The following is a 9,907-nucleotide window of genomic DNA, read 5'->3' on the forward strand; positions in this document are numbered from 1 at the left end:
TCTCTAACGAGACTGTCAAAAATTGCTTTCGCCGATTGTATTGCAAACCGGCGGAAGCGGGGTATTGGGAAAAGTTTTCAACTAGAAATAATCACGCCTCGGCTAACCCTCACAGGCTACGATACTGCCACTGCGCAAAGCTGACGGTTGCCAGGCAACCGCGGGGATCCTATGGAAATCGTTATCAATCGTCTCATGGCATGTCGTTGCTGTAACGCTTCATATTTGTCGTCTTCTTCTAGCTTGAGGTTTTGAAGAATTTCATGACAGACAAGGGCTCCGTTGGGAACAAAGAAACCCGTTGATTCTTTTCAGCAGCAGAAATACAACCCTTTAAATACAAGATGACAGAACAATGACGAAGGGCATGCCGGGAGGAACTCATGCACTACAGAGGAAAGGGGGCGGGCACGTACAGTTCACATTCAAGCCACAAGTACTCTTCTCGGATGTTGCACAAACAAATCCTAACGTCTTGAAAGCATTGCGGGATGTTTGTGTCCCACTTCCCGTGGCTGCAGGATGACTGACACGAACGGACAAACACAATCTGTGGCGTTTAGCGTGACATAGTCTTGCAGGCATCGTGCTGTCTCACTGCAATACTATACCGCTGGAGGAAACAGTCCATCTGGCCATGAAACTCATTTGAACGTCTAGCTACAGCAACTAACAATATCATGATTTATTCAGGATGTGTGGAATCAGCACGTCCCGGAGACAGCTTCCGAAATCGTGAGCATTCTCTGGTGGTAGGGGCGTTCAAGATGGCGCTCAGGTGGGAGGTAAAGTTTAGTGGTTGAGGATTTTTTTTGAGTTTTTCATGACCTAAATGTTAATTTTTGCTTTTTTTGACTACAGAAAAATAAGGACTTAACACTACTTGTTTAAACTTCAGTTATAATTGAAAGAAAAAAAAACGATTTTTTTTAGGTTTAAGAATTTCGATATGAGTAACACTGGGAAAAGAAAAGAGAGTGCTGGGTCTTCGAAGGAGAAGTCTAAGAAACCTCAATCGTATATGTATAGCACTACAAGAAAATTGATGGCAACTAAAGGGAAAAGTGAAGCAGCTGGAGGGGACGTGGAAAGAGTGCTGGAGATGCGCTCGTACGCGAGCGCTCGCAGCCCAAGTGAGACTCAGCTGCCAGAGGAAGAGCCGGAGTCCCTGCCCAGCACACCTGTGAAAACCCCGGCAGCCAAGAGAGGAAGGGGCGACCTGACGCTGGAGGAGCTCCAGACCAACATCTTCAACATGATGGCACAGAGCATGGGTGAGCTGAAGGAAGTGATTTGATCTAATACAGTCGCAATCGAAAGTCTTAAAAAGTCCATGGACTGTGTGTTTAAAGAGGTTGAAGACTTAAAGTAGGCTGGGCAAACGATTTTTAAATTTTAAAAAAAATAAATAAATAATGAGATATAATGATGTTTTCCTGCTTAACTTAGACATTGCACGACTTTAAAACATATAAAAACAGGTTTCGAGAGTTAAAAACCACTTTTTATGCGCGAAAAATGGGTGATTTTTCTTCCTCGTGATCAGCTCAGAATCTTTGTGTACGCTGTAAGGTTTTTACTTCTTAATTAAACGTTTAAAATACACGAATTTCATAAAGACAACACACGTTTCGAAGAGAAAAAATCCCATTCTTTTCTCTTCCTGGTGTGTGAAACTGATCAGCAGGTCTTTTTTTCCCAATCAGAGGCTCTGAAAATAGCGTACCGCCCACTGCCCTCCGTCAGAGAGGGGCGCGGCACCGAGAGAGGGAGGAGGCGCGGAGCGCAGCAGTACAGAACGAACGTTCTACTGCCTGGAGCGCTTACGGCAGCGATCGCGTCTGCATTTATAACTTAGTTTTTAAAATTAATCAAGCAATATGAACCATCTCTTTTTACTTTTAAGTCACTTAATTATCATTAAACACAGCTTTCTCACCACCTAGACTACTTTTTGATACCATCCTTAGACAAAGCAGAAACGTCTTGTTCTGTCTAATGACATTACAAGTGGAAAGATTACAGATTTTAATCGTCTTTAATTTTGTTACGTTATACATTTTAGAAACGTTTCATCCATACAAACACCACAAAACTATTCTCGATTGTATTTCTGAATGGTATGTTACACTTAGTTCACTGTTTTAAATACATCTAATTAAGAAAGTTAGGTGTTAGCATAAACTATTAGCAATCAATATTAAATTTAGCACTGTAATAATTTGTTGCACTTTCCCCCGCATCTTGTAAAAATATATTTTCATTGTTCAAATATACATTAAATCTGACTATCATATAATAAGTTAAATACAAAACTAAAGAAAAAATAGGGTTAAATATAATTCAAAATATTTTGCTAACAATGTTAACTATTTATAAATAATAAATTGTATTAACTAAAGAGTAGGATGGCACAGTTGTTAGTATGCTTTTTGTTTTGTTTCTTTTTCATAAATACAACAGTAGTACCTGATGTCTCAGTGGCTTTCAAAATTAAATTTTGCATGCAAACCTGTGAACTAGAAAGATAACTAAGATATCCATCCATTTATAATGGTGGCAAAGTGGTTAGCATTGCTATCTTGGAGCACTGGGGTCCCAGGTCCCATCCTGTGTGTGTGGGGTTTGCATGTTCTCTCTGGGTTACATGGTTTTTCTCCATATGTGTGATATGACTCCCTCTTGCACTCCAAAACATACTGGTAAGTTAATTGGTTTATGGGAAAACTGGCCCTGGTGTGTGTGTGTTTGTGTCTGTCTGTCCTGTGATGGACTGGCGCTATGTCCAGGGTGTATTCTGCCTTGTGTCTGTTGCTTACTGGGATAGGCTCCAAATCCTCTGTACTGGATAAAGAGATTAGAAATGGATGGAAGTAAAGGCACTGTGTGGATTGAACTATACACAGTGTTAGAAACCCACTATGAAATGGCAGCATCTCACTGAGAATAAAATATTTTATAGTGCTGGCTTAAGTAAACAGCCTTTCCAACTCTCTTGCACATCAGTATCCATACCTAGTTATTTAAACAAATTGCCTCTAATTATAAACATCTTAATATGCTGGCTCTGTGGATCCGCATCAGCGATGTTTGCCCATTCCTTCAATTCATGTCCATCCAACACACAGTTCAATGCTAGCAACTACACAAAATCTAAAATACAATCCTCATTTCAGTATCTATGTAAACATACAGTCTGTTAACTTCATCATCTTCATCAAAAGTATGCCTAACCCCATTAGGAAGGGTTCTTGTTATCAGTGTATTCCTCAGCTATCCCAAAATTATCTTCTTACCAACATCTCTAGTTTTTTATCCTGCAATAACTCAGCCAACACTTAAATCTCGAAAAGCTGCTTGTGTTCATTTCTTTAAATCACAAATATCATGTGTAAATACTGTCCATATAATAATCTGCATTGTGGAATAATAGTTTATTTTAAAGGGAACTAGAGAAACTAAGAACTAGAGAAATCAAGAAAGGCTTTTTTTTCTAGAATTAATAAATGCACATCCTGTTCACTGGGGAAATTAAATCCACACTGAGCAATCTTCAATATGTTCAGAATATGACAGCGAGAATCCTATCAGGGATGCATTACACCTGTTTTCAAGTCCTTGCATTGGTTACCTATCAGGTTTTGAGTCAACTTCAAAATCCTCATCCTCATTCAGTACCTACAGTATATGGCTTATTATCTGTCTACTCCCCACCTTTGTCCGTCTGACTCTGGTCTTCTAGCTGTCCTCAAGAACATCTACATTCTGTGGGTGACAGGGTCTTCTCTAGCTGCACCCCAGAGCTCTCAATTTGTATTCCCAGTGATATCAGTCACGTACCCTGAGTGCATTTAAATCTAACCTCAGAACCTTTCTTTTCAGAAGACTTAGTGTCTGTATCTGCTTCATTTTCTAATTTTGGTAGCACCTCTAACTGCTTGTCTTTCTTATATGTATTTACTTTGTAATCTGTGGTCCTTTTATCTGTTTTTATATCTACTGTATTGCTTTGAGATGCCACTTTTAAAGGTGATATATAAAATAAAGTTTTTTATTATTGTTATAGAGAAACATGATCAGTTTTCCCTGGTCCAGATACTGTAAAAAGATCTAAAGCATACTAGTTTGTCACTCTTCTCATTCCCTTTGCTAAATAACTTTTCATATTAATCTGATCAATCTAACTGCCTGTTTTCTGTGCTTTCTCTATCCTGCTAGATTTGCAATTATTCTGAACATTTTCTTCTTGAAATAACTCATTTCTAAATACCTTTTTTCACTGTTAACATCTTGCAGCAAAGCTGCGACAAAATATACACTTAGCACAGTTCATCCTGCTACCAACATTGAATAACAAAATCTTAAGATTTCTATATTTATGTCTTTATTTAGTGGTTTCATTAGTGACAAAGGCTAAACTTTCTTGGAAAAATGTCTTTTATGTGTTGCAGAAAAAACTGACTTGCTTTAACAAAGTATGTTTACAAATCCTTTCACCTGGCAATCTACCTGAATGCCCAACTATCTGAGAAGCCCTCCATGAAACCATGGTTGCTATTAATTCATTTAGGGCTTATTGACAGAATTGCTGTTTTTTATGCATGCTAATTTTCTGATTCCTCACTCTGTTTCATGTTTATAGATAAGACTTTATTGATCGTGAAGGGAAATTGATGTACATGATGAACATGTTTGCATGTTCTTTTGTAACATACACCTTTTTGTGATTTTTTTTGTATATCTAAGCAAGTGTTCCTGCATCCCTCTTCTGCACTTTAGTCATGGCTTTTTTTCTGTTTGCTTATTTCAAAGCAACACCTGCTCCATTTCTAAAACTTTTTACTCATGTGCATTTTTGTATTTTTTACACCTCTAGCACTTTAACATCCTGAATTTTCATTTGCCTTAATTTGTAGAATGAACTTGAGTTTTAGCCTAAAGAAGTTTTCATTATCTTTTGTTTCTTGTCCTACAACTGTTATTATTGATCACCGAATTATTGTTCTTGACATGACTTCATTCAGCCTTTCCTGAACGTCTATGACAGGCAGAGAGAGTGCTGTTTCTGGTGCGATCTTTTGGAGCTGACATTTCACTGTTTTAAACGAACAAGAAATTAGATTGCTCATAGATCACTTATCCTATATAAACACAGCGTAATTGCCCTCCGAAAATCCTCTTTTTCTTGTTCGTTTTAGAGACCTTGATCGAAACTGATTTTAGATGTCAGAAAGGATTTCTTTTCTCTGTATTTCCTACATTGCTTTGTCGAGATTTTAACTTTATATTTAGGCTCAGATTTCAACTATAAATCGTACACTAATTAATAGCAGTAAATACTGATGTTTTGCTCCCTCTTACCACAAAAATATATATGTTTTGTAGCTGGGATGAACTTTATTTCGTACGCGTAGCTACTGCGATTTGGACACGAAGCGGTTAAAGATGGCGGCAAATCAGGCACCCAGAGAGGGGGGGGGGGGGGCGTCGTCTCGCCTCCATAACTAAAATGCCAAATAGGAGTGGCTTAAGCGACATACACAGTCGTGTAACTGACAGTTTGAGGTAGCCTATCGTGTAAATTTCGCTTTGTTGCTGAGGTTAAGCTTTCGAAACTCTGCCCCAAAGTCATGTGACTGATTTTTCGCCCTGTTTCGTTGGTTAAACGCAATGATCACAAGCACCACCATGGTAACTGGGATGTGTAGTTTTTAATTCCGTTTGAATTATAACTGTACGTACTGTCTTCGTATTTGGCCAGGGCTTTAAAGAGAGGGCGCGCCAAAAATTTTCGGTGCCGTCGTCTCCGCTTTAAAGGTACCCCCGTCGCGGAAGAATTCGATCTCGGGACGTTTGCCCAGCGTACTTAAAGAGTGAAGTAAAAGTTCTTAAACAAGTAAATACCAAACAAGAAAAGCATATTAAAGAACTTGAATTGAAAGTGAACGATGTAGATAGATACCGTCGATGATGGAATTTAAAATTATTTGGAGTTAAAGAGGAACGTGATAAGGACCTTGTTGCAACAGTGAAGGGTATCTGTAAAAGGACCCTGCCGGACCAGGAGGACGTAATATCGGCCATTGACTTTGTTCACAGGCTCGGGAGAGCGAACATGTCTGGGCAAGTGCGCCCCAGATCGATTATAATACAGTTCACCAAGAGGACGGCGAGGGACATGCTGTGGCGAGCGGCGAGGGGGAATGAGTATTTGAATGGGAACAAACTGAGGTTTGCAGAGGACCTGTCTGCCGCGGACAGGAGTACCAGGAACCAGCTGTGGCCCCAGGTTGAAGCTGCCAGAAGAGAGGGGAGGAGAGCCTACTTTGTGGGAGCGAGGGCCTTTGTGGACGGGAAGGAGATTTGCTCCCAGTGACTGCTCAGTTAATGATTATGTTTGGTTATATTTGTTATACCAGTATATACTAGTGTTTCTTTAGTGTTAGTTTGGAATGGTGTAGTTAAGTGTTAAGGACTGTTATAGTTCTGGTTCTTTGAAAAACTCAATAGTTTAGACAGTCTTAGAGTTAGTTATTTGCTTTTGTGTATGTCTTTTTCATGAATGCCAGAGGTACTCGAAATGTTGTTAAAAGAAAAACTGTGTGCTGAGTTTTATTTTTTACAGGAAACGCATGCATGTTGAAACTAAAGTTTATAAATAATTGAGAAATATTAAAGCAAGGAAAATATGATACGTGTAAAATATACAATTTGATCACATAATTACTTAATTACCTCTGGTAGTTAAATGCTTTTTTCTGCTGCGTTTTTTTTCTCTTGTACATGACTCTGATCCTCTTGTTGTATTTGTATTTGTAAATTCTGTTTAATAAAAAAAAAATTAAAAAAAGCATTCTCTGGTGGTGTCCTGCAGGCTTCCTGTGGGTGTGCGTTGGTGGTATAGTGGTGAGCATAGCTGCCTTCCAAGCAGTTGACCCGGGTTCGATTCCCGGCCAACGCAGTGGCGAATGTTTTCAAATGCTGTCATGAGCCTTGGATTGTGACTAGCAAAGTGAAGCCTTTTGAAAGAGCTAAAGCACTGAAAAACGGAATTGAAGGAGAATCTTACAGGGGATTCTGAGCGGTGTCTGCAAACACGCAGTCCGATACAGGTGCTGAAAGCTTGAGCTACTCTCAATGTCATGCTGCTTTTCCCCGGAGTAAATCTGTTACATTGAAAGAATGCTTCTCGCAGGTTCAAAAAGGGACCCTTGTTAATTGGAGAAATCAATGATTTTGAATGAATTCTGTATGCGTTAAAAGACAGCTATACACAGAAAACATGCAGGACACAGCTCATGATGTTTCCCGAGCTGAAACACAGTGCGTTTTTTCAAGCTATCTGACAAAGCCCGCCCACTGAAAACTGCGGCAGATCGTGTAAAGACGTTCAACTTTGTAACTACTGCACGCACAGGAAGCAGAATAAATTCCTCTTTTCAAACTGTCAAAGGTTTGCTTTACGAACGCCGCAGGACATCGCACAATCTCTTTTGAACAGGGACAAACGATTTCTTATGGGGCGCAGTAAGTACTGTTACTGTCACTGCTCGATACCGACGTTGGCCTACTATACCATGTTCAGCCACTGCTAGAAAATGTACAGCTCTAGCACCGGAGCAAACAACAGGAGGGCCGACGTCGAACAGGCATACGTGTCAGTCATGGAGACCGATGAGAATGGGATTCGAACCCATGCCTGCAGAGCACAATGGATTAGCAGTCCATCACCTTAACCACTCAGCCACCTTGTCGACAAAACTGGGCTGTCCGGACATGGGTTGGCGCGCTCCAGATGATCTTTTTCTTTTTTTCCCCACGTACTCGAGGGTCATTTTCCTGTTCCACATGTGATTTCAACATTTTCCTTGGGAGATGTCAAGCCAGCAAGCCACTGCTGTGGTTCACTGGCCAGTGTGGAGTTCAGTGGCCCTGTTGTACACAGAAAGCACATTGAGCTCCTTGGACATCAAAAGTTCCAGATAAAAGCCATTTGTCATCCTTTCTCTTGGTGTTGATGTTGCTATTGTATGTAAAGGTGGCAACTTGCTCAGCGAGCAGGCGGAGCACACACCGAATGCAGATGTGTCTGAGTGGTGTGTCCAAGTGGCTGCAAAAGGACAGTGCTCCCGGGGCACCGTGGCTTAGTTGGTTAAAGCACCTGCCTAGTAAACAGGAGATCCTGGATTCAAATCCCAGCAGTGCCTTCTTTGTTCTGTCTTCTCAAACAGAACTGGTCCTTCCAGACAACCACCTACAGCTAGACTTGCAAATATTCATTTCCTGTCTTTAACGCGACTTGTTTTTCTTAAAATGGATGCAACTTGCAAAACATGAAATACAAACCTTGCTAATCAGCGCTAGCGGCTGGCAAAAAAAAAAGAAGTCAGCAATGTTTTTTTTCTTTAACCTTAACCCTGCTAATGGAGAAGAGTTAAATGACCGAGTCTATGCAGCTTAAACGGTGCGCAAGTCGGGTTCTTAGCTGAAAGGGTGGTAAATCACGCTCACCCCAGTCCTTAATCTTTTAAAGAGGATACAAAATTGAACCTAGTCGCCACATCACATACATCCTGTTCAATGATAAAAAGGTAACATCTATCCTCGCTCCAGAGTAAATCTCATGTTGAGGGCATCTTTTTTTTTCACTTTACCGTGAGTCGGGCTCGGCTGCACAGAGGAGAGAGCAGAGCAATGAGGTCACGGGGACAGGGGAGTCACACGCTGGCGGTTTGAATACGCGGAAGATCACTGAGGGATCCACAGTATGTGGACCCTCCGTGCGCCATCAGTCCGCACTCCGGACTCTGAATCCTGCCATCCGAGTTACGATCTCGGCGGAACCTGAGGCGCAGTTCCTTCTTAAAACGTAATCTGGTGAGCATTTCTAGAATCGCACTTGTATAGATACAACTATACAAGTACGATTAGTACGAAATCAGTAGGCAACTGCCCTCTTGATTTTGGATTTAATTTCTTTATTACAGGGGCGCTTTTATGAAGACAGAGTCATGTTCAGGTACTTTGCTTGATGGAGGAAGCTCATTTCGGACTCTGTGATCTGCTCACCTGGAAAGGTCTGCTGTACTACTACAAGAGAGAAGTAGAGTCTGGAAGAAGGGACAATTTTATGATGCTTTGGAAGATAATGTTTTTTTTTTCTTATACTGAAAATGAAAAGTAGTTGTTTCTATATGGACTCAGTCTTTGGAATTTGTATATTTATATATTTCAGTGAACCCTCAGCCATTCCTTCTGTATTGTAATTCAATTTCTCTTTTAAAATTCCTTCCCCACTTCTAGGACCTGCAGTTGCTGAACTCCACAATGGCTTCTATTGGAAAGTCTGTGACTGAGACCAAGTAAGTGTTCAATTTTTTATGAAACCATTATTTATTTTGGAGCAATGAGCAATTCTTATATAAATGCAATAAAATCATTATGCTCAAACTATGAGAGAGAATTTTAAGGATAATTTAATAAATCAGTCTTAGCTTGTTTCTATACACAGATGGTATTATTTATTTTCAAAGGAAACCCGCGAGGATTCCCCTGGTGTGCAAGATGTGCCTGAATACTTTTGATCAGCTTCCTGCTCATTTGAAGAGGGCGTTTATGAAGCACGCCACGGCAGAAGAGATCAGGATGGCCTCTCAACAGGCGAGGGAGGACATGATGAATCACCTGAAGAACGGGGTCATCGTGGATTACCACAGAATAGAGATCAAAGGACACTTTGTGGGCTTAAAATACAAAGAAAATCATGTTCTATGGTACAAGATAAATACAAAACTTAAGCTTTTATTTTAATTAGATTTGTTTATAAAGCATAAGCAATAATTTATTACATTAATATATGTGAAAATAACATTTTAGCATCATATTATTACATACAGGTCTCTAGCTT

General features: G+C 40.2%; 2 non-coding genes across 2 annotated transcripts; one reads left to right on the forward strand and one right to left on the reverse strand.

The window, feature by feature from the left end:
• Positions 1–142, reverse strand: LOC148633341 (U4 spliceosomal RNA). Its single transcript, XR_015933959.1, has one exon. It is a non-coding gene; the product is annotated as a U4 spliceosomal RNA (small nuclear RNA).
• A 6,747-nt stretch (positions 143–6,889) lies between these two features.
• Positions 6,890–6,961, forward strand: trnag-ucc (transfer RNA glycine (anticodon UCC)). The gene has a single exon. It is a non-coding gene; the product is annotated as a tRNA-Gly (tRNA).
• The last annotated feature ends 2,946 nt before the right edge of the window (positions 6,962–9,907 follow it).

Source organism: Lepisosteus platostomus, unplaced genomic scaffold, assembly GCF_059453375.1.
Source record: "Lepisosteus platostomus isolate fLepPlt1 unplaced genomic scaffold, fLepPlt1.hap1 Scaffold_47_H1, whole genome shotgun sequence".
NCBI lineage: Eukaryota > Metazoa > Chordata > Actinopteri > Semionotiformes > Lepisosteidae > Lepisosteus > Lepisosteus platostomus.